The sequence below is a fragment of the Ursus maritimus genome, unplaced genomic scaffold (assembly GCF_017311325.1).
Source record: "Ursus maritimus isolate PB19 unplaced genomic scaffold, ASM1731132v1 scaffold_21, whole genome shotgun sequence".
Classification (NCBI taxonomy): domain Eukaryota; kingdom Metazoa; phylum Chordata; class Mammalia; order Carnivora; family Ursidae; genus Ursus; species Ursus maritimus.
The window spans coordinates 31,933,193-31,945,245 of record NW_024424564.1 but is presented as its reverse complement, the minus strand read 5'-3'; the positions used below and the strand labels follow the sequence as shown (position 1 = coordinate 31,945,245).

Genomic DNA, 12,053 nt, shown 5'->3' with positions numbered 1-12,053 from the left:
CTCTTCCCTCTCTTTCCTGCTATTAACTGCTCTGTAAGGGGGAAAAAAAAAAAAAAGGAAAAGTTCTCATTTATATAATACAGAGCAATTCAGTTTTCATCTATCCTATGTCCAACTCTCTTTGCATATCTAAGGATCTTACTTTGCCCTAACAGTGTCTAAGGGCCCAGTGTGTATGGGTTTGTACTGTCTTACACCAGCATTCTGGGGGTTACCATGCTAAGTGCTCTGTAAAGCTCTGTGCTAAGTGCTTTCCATGTATATCTCATTCAGTTCTCAAAACCCCGCTGTGAGGCAGGTACTGTTTGAGTTCACCTCACAAATGAAGAGACAGAGATCTAGAAAGGGAAATGGCTGTGCCCAGGGACACTCAGCTAGTTGATTTTGAATTTAAGTTCCCGTGTAGTATAGCAAGCACTAAAAAGAAACCCAAGCCAGGGGATTTGAACACGAGGGCCTGGAGCTGCCCACAGCCCTGGACTGCCCACCTTTGAACTACTTGCAGGTTCTCACCAAAACAGAGTATCAAGTCTCTATCTGAAGCTATATTATTTTTCATCTCTTTTACTAGCTGCTGAACAGAATTCCTAGCCTGTTCCTAACAAGGAATCCCTAACAGAATTCCTAACGTATACTGGGGTTAAAAAAATAAACTAGTTGTCAATATTTAAAAATTGGGGGATTACACATGATAATCTAGATTTCTGCTTTCCCTTCAAAATAAACCTATCAACACGGGGCCTGTATTACCCTTGGCAACAATCCGCTACAGCTGGACAACTAGTGGATAACTCATTTACGTTACTTAACAGGCTTTGTCACTTCGTGATCCCCAGTCCAGCAGGTTGGTAAGCAGAAAGGAGAGGTACTGGGGGACTGAGACAGAAGGTTGATGTGTCCATCTCCTTCCCTGCTTGGGAAAAGCCCTGTGATGGGACATTTGCATTTCCAGACCCTGGAGTCTGTTAAGAGGGAGTTTCTTTGTCTCTTTGCTCAGAACTCAAGAAGAGGGGAGTGATCTCTAACGTGTCTGGAGCATGGTGGCTGCAGTGATGGCGGCCATTAATGAGGGCTATGTAGGGGGGCCAGTGCTGGAGAAGGTGGTTGAAGCAGTGGACAGAGCCTGAACCCCTGGCATGAGTGGTCAAGGAGCCCCTGAGGTCCAGCAGTGATAGCATTCCCTCCTATACCAAATGTGCCCCACCTAGGGGGGGATTGGAAGGATCTAGGGATCACAAGACGAAAAATTCCACAGGCGGCTGAAGGCGAAAGGTGACTGACCCCTACTAGAGTATGAGAATCTAGACTCTTGAGATGTCACTCCTGGGAGCAAGAAAACTTCACCTCCAGACCTAGAAACACTAAAATGTCCCATGTGGCTGGGACTGGGACTAGTCTCCAACAATGGGATCTCATTTAGATGTTAACTGAATCCAAGTAAGGGAGCGGCCAGTCAGCCTTGGGATTCCCCAGAGTTTCCTTTGCTGCTCTAATTGGTGCTGTGTTTATTCATTCACTCATTTATACATGCATGTATGCATTTCTTCCCCTACCTCATTCCACAGAGGATTTGTGGCTGCTTACAGGAAGAATACTGAAATTTTTAAAGAATAAAATATAAGTACAATTAGAGATTTACAGATGTAGTGGGTATAATTTTTTAATTAAAAATATCTCTGCTGTATTTTTCTTATTACAAAAGTAATGAATGGGTATTGTAGAAAATTTAGACAATATAAACAAGGAGAAAAAGATTCCAAGAGAATATTCATTAAAATTTTTTAAAAATAATTTTAAAAAGAATAGTCATTATCCCACCACCTGGAGAAAACTACTAGAAACATCTTATAGGATATCTTCTCATTCTTTCTGTAAAAAAATGTAAATATTTTAGGATTTTATAAAGGTGTGATTATAATCTCCATGTTGTTTTTTAACTTTTTTTTTTACTCAACAATATATTGTGAACATTATGCAAACATATTTTCAACTACAGCATCATTTTAAATGAATGAATAGAATTCTATTGTAGAGTTATATCGTAATTTATTTGAAGAATTACCTGATTACCAGGCAAGACTTTGAAATCTACTGCTATATTCTAACATACCAGTTGGAAACATTTGTTTCAGATAAATGTATTGGCTCTCTCAGCCTGCTGGACCCTTGGCAAGAATCAAGGACAAGTGGCTCAGGAGGTAAGAAAAAAATTATTGAACAATCATGCTACCAAAGCTATTTTACTCTTCTAAGCACAAAAGAATGACTGTTCTCATTAGTTTCTATCTTCCATGTTATGTAACTTGTTAGAGTTCTGAACTGGGCTACTCTAATATTATTAATTATATCTCTAACTTGGGAAATTCTTCAGGGAATGAATAGTGATCCATCTTCCAATGGCTTACTTGAACCAAAGTGACATGCAGAATGTTAACAGAGTGCCGGGTTTCAGGAAGCAACCATCCTTGATAATAAGTAAAGCAAGAACTTAACAGAACATTAACTCACTCTTTAGGGAGTGCCCCATGAGTCCTTCCAAGAACACTGGGTAAAGTGTATGTATCAAGATCCATCTTCAGGGATTATTCATGTGAGTTGTTTTCCTGTGTCTCATTTCATTTGGTAGAACAGCTGCTGGCCAGCTGAGCACGGCCACAATCATACCATGGGAGCCTTCTCTCCAGTCAGCCTTTCCCATGCACGTTCTTTTCCTTTCCTTTCCTTTCCTTTCCTTTCCTTTCCTTTCCTTTCCTTTCCTTTCCTTTCCTTTCCTTTCCTTCCCTTCCCTTCCCTTCCCTTCCCTTCCCTTCCCTTCCCCTTCCCCTTCCCCTTCCCCTTTCCCTCCCCTCCTTTCCTTTTCTTTTCTTTGCTTTTCTTTTCTTTTCTTTTTTCTTCTTTCTTTTCAGTAAAAGCCACTTCCAGGAGAGAGACTTTCGCTATTTGCTTTTCTCTTTGATTTAGAATGTACATTTCGTACATTTTACCTTTCCTGGTGCATCTGATACTCAGCGACCAGGTGTTGGCCATCCAGCTATTATTCCCCTTCCTTCATAATAATAATGATATCCTATTTATCTTAGGAAACCATCACTCTCCCCATTTTCAGCCACGAAGAGTGTATGTGAGGCTCTCTGCGGCCATCTCTGATTAGAAACGGATTTCCCTTCCCCCAGACACAGTGATTGGTTAAAAGTTGGTCACAAGACCTAAGCGAGTCCAGTCAGAGGTCCTTTGACAGGGATTCTGGGACACAGAGGCCTTTCTTTCCTATTGGATGGTACAGTAGTCCCTCCTCTTATCACTTTCCGAGGTTTCGGTTACCCCAGACTGTGGTCCGGAAGCAGATGGTCCTCCTTCTGTTGGATTGTCAGAGGTCAGGAGTTGCCTCGTGCTGTTTCACAGCCGATGTATTCCCTTCCCTTCATCTCATCATGTAGGCATTTTATCATCTCACATCATCCCGAGAAGAAGGGTGAGTACAGGACGGTAAGGTATTTTGAGAGAGAAGAGAGGGACCACACTCACATAGCTTTTATTACAGTATATGGTTGTAACTGTTCTGTTTTATTGTTGGTTATTGTTGTTAATCTCATACGGTGCCTAATTTATAAGTCAGACTTTATCACAGGTGTGTATATATAGGAATGAATGTAGTGTATGTAGGGTTCAGTACTATCTGAAGTTTCCGGCATTCCACTGGGGGGTCTCCCCTCCATATAAGAGGGGACTATGTAATGAGGAAGCTTGCTCCCCCCCCACCCCCTGATGCTACTGGTGCCCATCTTGCAGCAATGAGGAGAGCCCCTTAGGATGAAGAGAGTAGAGACGGGAAGAAACTGAATCCTTTGAGTTGCTGGATCCAGTCTTGCCCAAGTCCATTTTACATTTGTCGCTTTCAAATATGTGAGCCAACAAATCCTTTTTCTGTCCAAGCCAGTCTGGGAAAGGTTTTCTAATGCTTACAGCATTACGTCCCTAAACTAACTGATGCCATTTGTGAAGAAACTATAGCAGACTTCCTTCCAGCTTTCTTTCCTTTGACACCCTTCTTATATACAAATTCCTCCTCCTCCGTAACCCAGGGGTTTCCTGCCCGTTAAGCCTCCACAGCTGCTTCTCATCACTGTCTTTCTGCACCTCTCCTCTTTTCCATGGGTCCCAAGCAACCAGCCAGCCTCCCTTTCTTTTCCAAGCCACCATCCTCTTCTCCCTGGGAGATCTTCTGTTCCAGGAGGAGCAAAGAAAAGGGACACGGTCCCCCCAGTTTCCTTCTTCTTTCCTTTCTTAGAAGGCAGGCACTAGGGATCTTTCTGACTTCAGGAGTTGTTGCTAACCCCGGGGCAGGGGGAAACATTCAGGTAAATAAAATTGCAAACATGGGGTGTTTGCACTGGTTGCAGAGAGAATTTGCTGAAGGACCTAGTTCCTGGCTGGTTCCAGGGTTTCTCCTTCATATGATGTAGGATAATTGTCCGAAACTGATGAGCTCAGGATAATTCAAGCTCATGCCTTTGCTAGTTCTGGGGACATCTTACGTTGCAACCCAAACTTGCTTCCTCATTTTTGTAGCAGGTATGGGTTTTGAGGTCTCCTTAGAGGAGGAAAGCACTTCCCACCTCATCCCCACACATGATTACGTTGGTTGTCAGGCCACTCTACACCTACCCTATAGATGCCTCATCTGCCCTTCTGAGACGGCTCTCCAGCTCTGGCCCCTGGAAATCCTGCCCTACCATAAATTGCACCTGCTGTTTATTCCTCAACGTTAAGTCTTTCCTTCATGGTGAGAGTACCCCAGTTACCTCACAGGAGCACCTCTCCCCCACACAGCCATGTAGTTGGGGCAGGAATGCCNTCAGCTCTGCGGGTGGGCTCTGATGAACTTGAACTAGTCAGTAAAGCCCACACATCGGACTACAGTGATTGGTTCAGGATGGGTGCACGACCCCACTGAGGCCAAAGAGACCTGAGGAAGTGTTTGCTGAAGTTCTTTATCATGTCTTGCAACTTCACAGATGCCCTCTTGGCTTCAGACTCTGGAAGTCTTCCCTTCTTTCCGTGTCCAGATCTCTCTGTCCTACTCAATGTGCCTCTCTAGTGCTTTCTCAAAATCTATATTAATGCAGATTTTATTCAAATTAAAGTTTGTTTCCTTTACTCTTGTTCTAAACCAGGGTTAGCGAACTGGCGTTTTGTTTTGTTTCTGGTTTTTTGGTTTTTTTTTTTTTAAGATTTTATTTTTTTTTTAAGATTTTATTGTTTTTTTTTTTTTTTTTTTGTCAGAGAGAGAGCGCAAGCAGGGGGAGAGGCAGGCGGAGGGAGAAGCAGGCTCCTTGGAGTCTAATGCAGGACTCGATCCCAGGACCCTGGGATCATGACCTGAGCTGAAGGCAGACGCTTAACCAACTGAGCCACCCAGGCGTCCCAGCAAATAGGTTTTATCTTGTGGGTCAACTCTGAGCCATAAGTATTCATTCTTTGGGGTCTGTGCCGAGAAAGACTCTGAGGCTGCCTCTGGCCTCGGCAAGGTGAATGATGTACGATGCTCACTTAGTAACGCCTGCCATGTGCGTGGAGTGGAGAGTCACTGTGTACCTCATGTTCTGTTCTAAGTCAAGGTCTGAGTAGCTCCTGTAGTAGTCACATGGCCTCCCAGTGACTAAATGTGTCCTTTTCTGGTTCATGACTCTTATGAGTACACCCAATAAGCTTTTGCTCCTTGTCTAAGGAACACATTGAGTTCACAGTCCTCTTACAGACCTCAAGTGATTGACCTTTCCTAAGACAAATGATTCACTCAGCACCCTTCCTGGTTTATATTATTTGCTCCTTCCATCTGCTCAAGTCTCTGGTGGCTCATTCAAGTGTCCCAGTGGGGTTCCTCCCCCTTTTCCCCCAGCTACAAAGGTCATTTTAGAATGATAAATTTACAATATAAATCTGGCTTAAGCATGAATAGACATGATTTCTACCAAGAGAACATGTGGACTGTTGATCACACACCAGCTCCCATCCATGACTAATAAAGTTTCATCCCTTTTATAGACATATCCGAGCCAAACTTTATTCATGATTCTCTCCTCAAAACCACAGCACAGTCTTTTGGCGCTGTAGAAATTCTGATCCCTGAACAAAATCCATTTGTGTTGGCATTTGAGCCCTACAAATGCCTTAGTGTATTTATCCTGTTTTTAATGGGATACCTTTCTGTCCTGTGATTATAAACTATTTCTTTTTTTTTAAAGATTTTATTTATTTATTTGACAGAGATAGAGACAGCCAGCGAGAGAGGGAACACAAGCAGGGGGAGTGGGAGAGGAAGAAGCAGGCTCATAGCGGCGGAGCCTGATGTGGGGCTCGAGCCCATAACGCCAGGATCATGCCCTGAGCCGAAGGCAGACGCTTAACCGCTGTGCCACCCAGGCGCCCCTATAAACTATTTCTTATATAGGTATCCAATCTGGTGTATGATCAGTGCCAAGTTTCAGTTAATATCACAGCTCAGGGACAGATTTGTCTGAGGTCCCACTCACCTCTGTCAACAAGATCTTACTAGTGTTTGGAATCATGATGTAGCATTTGCAGAGGGGTATCAGGTCTGTGGGCTCCTTACCTCATGGTCTGTGCTGTGGAAGTACAAGGGTCTCCGAGTCTTCTGTGAGGATTAGAGAATCCCCATCTCAAGATCCTTAATTCAATCACATTTGCAGAGTCTGTTTTACCATATATGGTAATAGGTTCCAGGGATTGAGACACAACATCTTTTGAGAGGGCCATTACTCAGACTATCATAGATCATAGACCTGTATCTCTAGGGATTCTGTTCCTCAAAAGGAACAAGCTTGGCATGACATCACTTTCTTGCCCCACATTGTAACTGTTGGAAATACGATAATGCTGCCTACAGCCCACGCAATGGGATGGAAATTTTGGAACATATGTCACGGCTCTCTCTGTGGTAGACCAGTAATGGTTTTGCCACTTGGGATCCATGTCTCCCTCTCACTATGGCCAGACTGGGTCCATCTCTAGCTCTAGGTGACCTTGGGGAATGTCCTTCAACTCAGTGTCTCAGGTTTTTATATGGAAAGTAAGGTGATATAGGTACCTCTAACACATGGCTGTTATGAGAATTAATTGAGATAGTGTGTATAAAGTGTTTTGAACACTGCTTGACCCAGAGTTTATTTAGGAGCTGTTATTACTATTCCCCCAGCTTTCCCCTGGGGAAACCACTCTGCCCTTCCTTCACCCTCTATGTCTCAGAGAGAGCTGCTTCTCCTTGACCTCTGCTCAGTCTGGCTCCCAAGCCCAGTCTCTCCGGAAAGAACACTTGTTGGCCAGGGAGTGGATCTGGGGTAACAACTGACTTGCTTCCGATTAACTTTAGTGATCCACTTTATAAAAGAAAATCCTCCTGTCATATAGACATTCAAAATTAATTTGTGGAAGCTGTCTGCTCTGCTCTAGAGTGATAGGACCCAGCTTTCTCTGTCCTGCTGAGCCCCACTTCTCAGGACTACAACTTCTAGATGTTGTTGAGTCTTCAGCCTGCTGTCATCTTCTCTCTCATTCTTTTTGTCCTTGTAGATTTATACCTATTTTATTCTTTTATAGTGATGTTATTGGGATTTCAGAAGGGAGAAGAGATAAAAGCCCTTGTTCAACCCACTTTATTTCACCACAAGGTTTTTGAGTCAGGAAAAGAACTAGGCTGGAAAATGGACGGGCGCCATTGCCCGGGGCAGCCCGTCTTTTACAAGTCCCCAGACTACACCAGTTTAGGTACAAATCACATCCAGAAATCCTGATAACTATTTGTGAGGAACTGTGAGCGCTCAGAAACCTAACAACCTTCAGGGTGCAATTTATTCACTTTAAAAGAAATAATAAATTACATGGTAAGAATTAATCCCTGTGCTTTGTTCAATGAGAGGAATGGTCTTGGCACTGCTGCCTAGAGTCTTGCAAACGAAACCAGTGTGTTTGGGCTCCTGTTGCTTGTTACCCACTCCCTGCTTGTCTGCTTCAGGGATTGTCCTTGGGGCTCCCAAACGGATACCAGCTCTTTGTCAGCACTGATGGCGTGTTCTGATAGACCGCTGGTTACTTTTTTGGCTTTGCTTTGTAACCATTGTCTTTCTTCTCTCTCTACTGTGTGAGAAACTGTGGAGTCAGGCTGAACAGTCATCTGCCCCTTGCCCAGTTGTCCCTCCTGTATCAGCTGCCACCATGACTACAGAACAAAAACAAGGAGAAACGGGGACAAAATGCAGTCATCTGAAAACGGCACTTAGGAAGTCCCAGCTGCTGACTCGTTTACCTTCAATAATACACCTTGACATCTTGGGGGTCAGGATGAGCTGCCCACTCAGATAATTTTCTCTCCATTTCCCCAGACATAATGCCCAAGCCCCCCTGGAAACCGCTTACAAGCATGAAGTGGACAAAAATCAAAATGGCTGCACTAATGCTTCAGAAAAGCTCGATTTTAAAGTAACCTTTTCCCTTTCTTCCGCAATCCTCCCCTCCTCCCTTAGCCTTTTGTTTCAGGAACCTGGTACCACCCTGAAAACAAATAACAAGGCTGACAGCACTTACACAATTCCAGTCAAACTGGCTAGATCCTGTATTTCCCTTTAAACCATCCCCCACCCCCAGCCTTGGGGCACCTGGCTGGCTCTTTCCCTTGAGGCTCCCACTTCTGATTTTGGTCTAGGTCCTGATCTCAGGGTCATGAGATCGAGCCCCACCGAGGGCTCCATGCTCAGCGGGGAGTTTGCTTGGGATTCTCACCACCCCCTTCTCTGCCTCTGCCCCTCCCCGCTCTGCAAGCGCTCTCTCTTTCCCTCTCTCTCAAGTAAATAAATAAATACCGCCCCCCGCCCCCCCCCCCAGTCCCTTCCTCTGGGTGGGCTTGCAGTGTTTGAATGCCATAGACTGCTGCAGCCTCCTTTGCGTGGCAAAGCAATAAAGCTAATGTTCCTCTTTATCCCAAACTCTGTCTTTGACACCAAAGCACTGAGGTCATTTCTTGACAACACGCTCAATTTACCTCTCCACACCAAGGGAAAGATCCAGATTTTGTGGACACTAAGCTTATACAATTTAGGGGACAGGTGGGTTCCTTCCTTAGGAAAGAGAATGGAAAATTATGAATATGAAATTGAGTATGGGGGCTCCTGGGTGGCTTAGTCAGTTAAACGTCCGATTCTTGGTCTCAGTTCAGGTCAGGATCACAGGGTTCTGAGCCCATGTCAGGCTCTCACTGAGTGTAGAGCCTGCTTAAGATTCTCTCCTCCTCTCCCCCTCCCCCACCTCGCTCTCTCTTCCTTTCTAAAAAACAAAAATTAAGTATGAAGTTAAATAATATTTAAAATGAGGAGAGAAATTATAGCAAATCACAAAATTTGAAAAGCTCACAAATGCTAGAAAAATCTAGAAAAATAATCTTTATTATTTGACAGCTTGATATATCTCTTTAATACCTTTATCTCTGTATTTTTTGGTGATATACCAATATACACTTCTTTTTTTTTTTTAAGATTTATTTATTTATTTTAGAGAGAGAGGGAGAGAGAGAGTGGGGGGAGGGGCAGAGGGAGAGAATCTTCAAGCAGACTTCCCGCTGAGCATGGAGCCCCACATGGGCTCCATTTCATGACCCATGAGATTGTGATCCGAGCCAAAACCAAGAGTTGGCCGCTCAACCGACTGAGCAGCCTGGATCCCTGGTACCCAGGTATCTGCATACACTTCTTTATAGTGATTTTGTAATAGCATTTTCTATTTAAAGATAAGTCAGGTTTTCCTTTAGCATGATTGAATATTTTTTTTAATTGTTGTTATCTTAGAAAAGGTTTTTCAGCTTCAGAACTGGTTATAGGTAAGTCATATATATTTTTTAAATTGTTGTCAAATTTGGGAAACCCTGCATCAAATTTCTTTCCTGTATGAGCTGTAAGATTGCATGCACATTTCAGGTTTTCTTGCACAGGAACTAACCTTAGATACTTTTTGAACTGATGACTCTCGTTGACCAGTTTGTTTATGGTAACCCCGTTGAGCTGGTGATTGTGATGTCAGTATTTCATGTTAGATCGAGAAGAGATTATCAAACAATATAAAAGCCTATTCTTTATTTCTATTCAAAATGTATTTCTTCCTCTTAATGAATTCCTACTTTGGGTATAATTCTAAACAATTTATTATTTTGGCTTATAATGTGCTTCTCAATGTCAGAATGGTTTCTATTGATTTTATTGCTTGTTTATGACCCGCCTTCTGTTCCCATTCCTAAGTCCATTCCATACCATGAGAAGCCTCTCACCAGCATCCGCAGACACTCTGGTCCACACATCCAAGATAGACCCATCACCTCCAGGAACCAGCCAAGTCTTGGCCGCCTCTTGGACCTAGAGGTATGCAGTGCTGCGGCACGGTGCACTCTCAGAAGGCTGACTGAGGGGAGAGGCCCATGTAGATCCTGGAAGCAGGCCCAGGGCCATTGGCGCAGGGAATTCTAGGGTCCGAAGTACTCAAAGTAGGGGCAAGAATGGGACAGCATAAATTCTGGGTGGGCATATCCCTTTGACACTGCAGACTTCTCATCTCAAAGGCAGGGATGCAGCAGAAGGAGAGCCGGAGTGAGGCCCTCTAAAGTGTGGGGCCCAGGGCAGGAGCCCCTACTGCTCAGGTCCAAGGGTAGAGCTGTACCCACCTCGACTTTCCTTCCACCAGATCTTCAAAATAATCCACACCCTCTCCATTCCACCCAACATGACAGGAAGTGTGATACGAATTTTACTAAAACATGGGAGTGCGTTGAACACATTCTTAGGACCCTCCCAGGCCTTGGAACGGACTATGCAAGTGAGGGATTGCCGCAGTGTCACAATGAGCTGCCTCTGGGTAACGTGCAGCAGTCATCTGGTGATCCGGCACATTGAATGGGCACCAGTCTCAAAGTTCGACCTCAGATTTAAATTTGTGTCCTTATTTATAATCACAGTTTCAAGGTAATCCTTGTACTGATCCTGGGCCTGCATTCTCAGAACCATTCCTTGCCTTTGATTTGCTCTGTATGTCAGGAAGGCAGTACCAGTCTGCAGGAGTTTGAGGGGCAAGAGAGAAGCCAGTGTATTTCTCCCTTTCCCTTTCTGCCGGGGCCTCTTCTCCCTGCCTCTCTCACTGGACAGACCCCTCTGCCTCATGGTTCCAGCTTTTCCCGGGTGACCCTGGATGACCCTGGGTTCTGGTAATACCACTTTTTCCTTTCATCCCTTAGCTCAGTGTTTCTCGAACACGAACAATCCTGTCTACCCCTCCCCCAGCTCCTCTCTCCCCACAACTCAAGGGACAGTTAGCAAACGTTCGGAAACCTTTTTGGTTGTTACAGCTTGCGTGGGTGATGCTTCGAGGGTCTAGTGGGTGAAGGCCAGAGAGAAAGGATGAACATCCTACGGTGCACAGGGCAGCCCTCCACGGCAGGATTATCACCCCAAAACGCCGCTAGTGCCCGGACTGAGAAATCTGCTCCAGCCTGAGGCCCTAGTGGCTCCTTGGTTGTTAATTTCAGGTTTGCCTCGATGTCCTGTTTGGTGCTTAGCTCTCCCAGTATGTGTAATCTGCTCCCTGTATTAAATTCCCTCTATGTAAACACTCAAAGTGGCTTGTTTTGTTTGTTTGTTAGGTTGAGTAATACCTCCCCAAAGTATGAACATCTTTTCTTTTTTCTTCTCTATTCAAATCAGTTTCAATACAGGCAATGATAATTTCTCTGCCATCTCCCCATGGATTCTGGAAATTTTCACCCCCCCGTGTGTATTAGTCACAGTTCTCCAGAGAAACAGAAAAAAAATGGGGTGTATATAAGGATATATATAACAGGTTTATTGTTGGAATTGGTTTATGCAGTCATGGAGGCTGAGAAGTCCCCCAGGCTGCTGTCTGCAAGCTGGAACCACGAAAGCCAGTGGTTGGAGTTCAAAGACCCAAGAACCAGGAACAGCAATGTCTAAGGACAGGAGAGGAAGATGGGAAAGAGCAAATTT

The 12,053-nt window shown here is 44.3% G+C and overlaps 1 long non-coding RNA gene across 1 annotated transcript; it reads left to right on the top strand.

The window, feature by feature from the left end:
- Positions 1 to 3,316: 3,316 nt before the first annotated feature.
- Positions 3,317 to 11,796, top strand: LOC121104406. The gene is made up of 3 exons (XR_005836716.1): positions 3,317 to 3,472; positions 10,302 to 10,421; positions 11,399 to 11,796. It is a non-coding gene; the product is annotated as an uncharacterized LOC121104406 (long non-coding RNA).
- Positions 11,797 to 12,053: the final 257 nt, after the last annotated feature.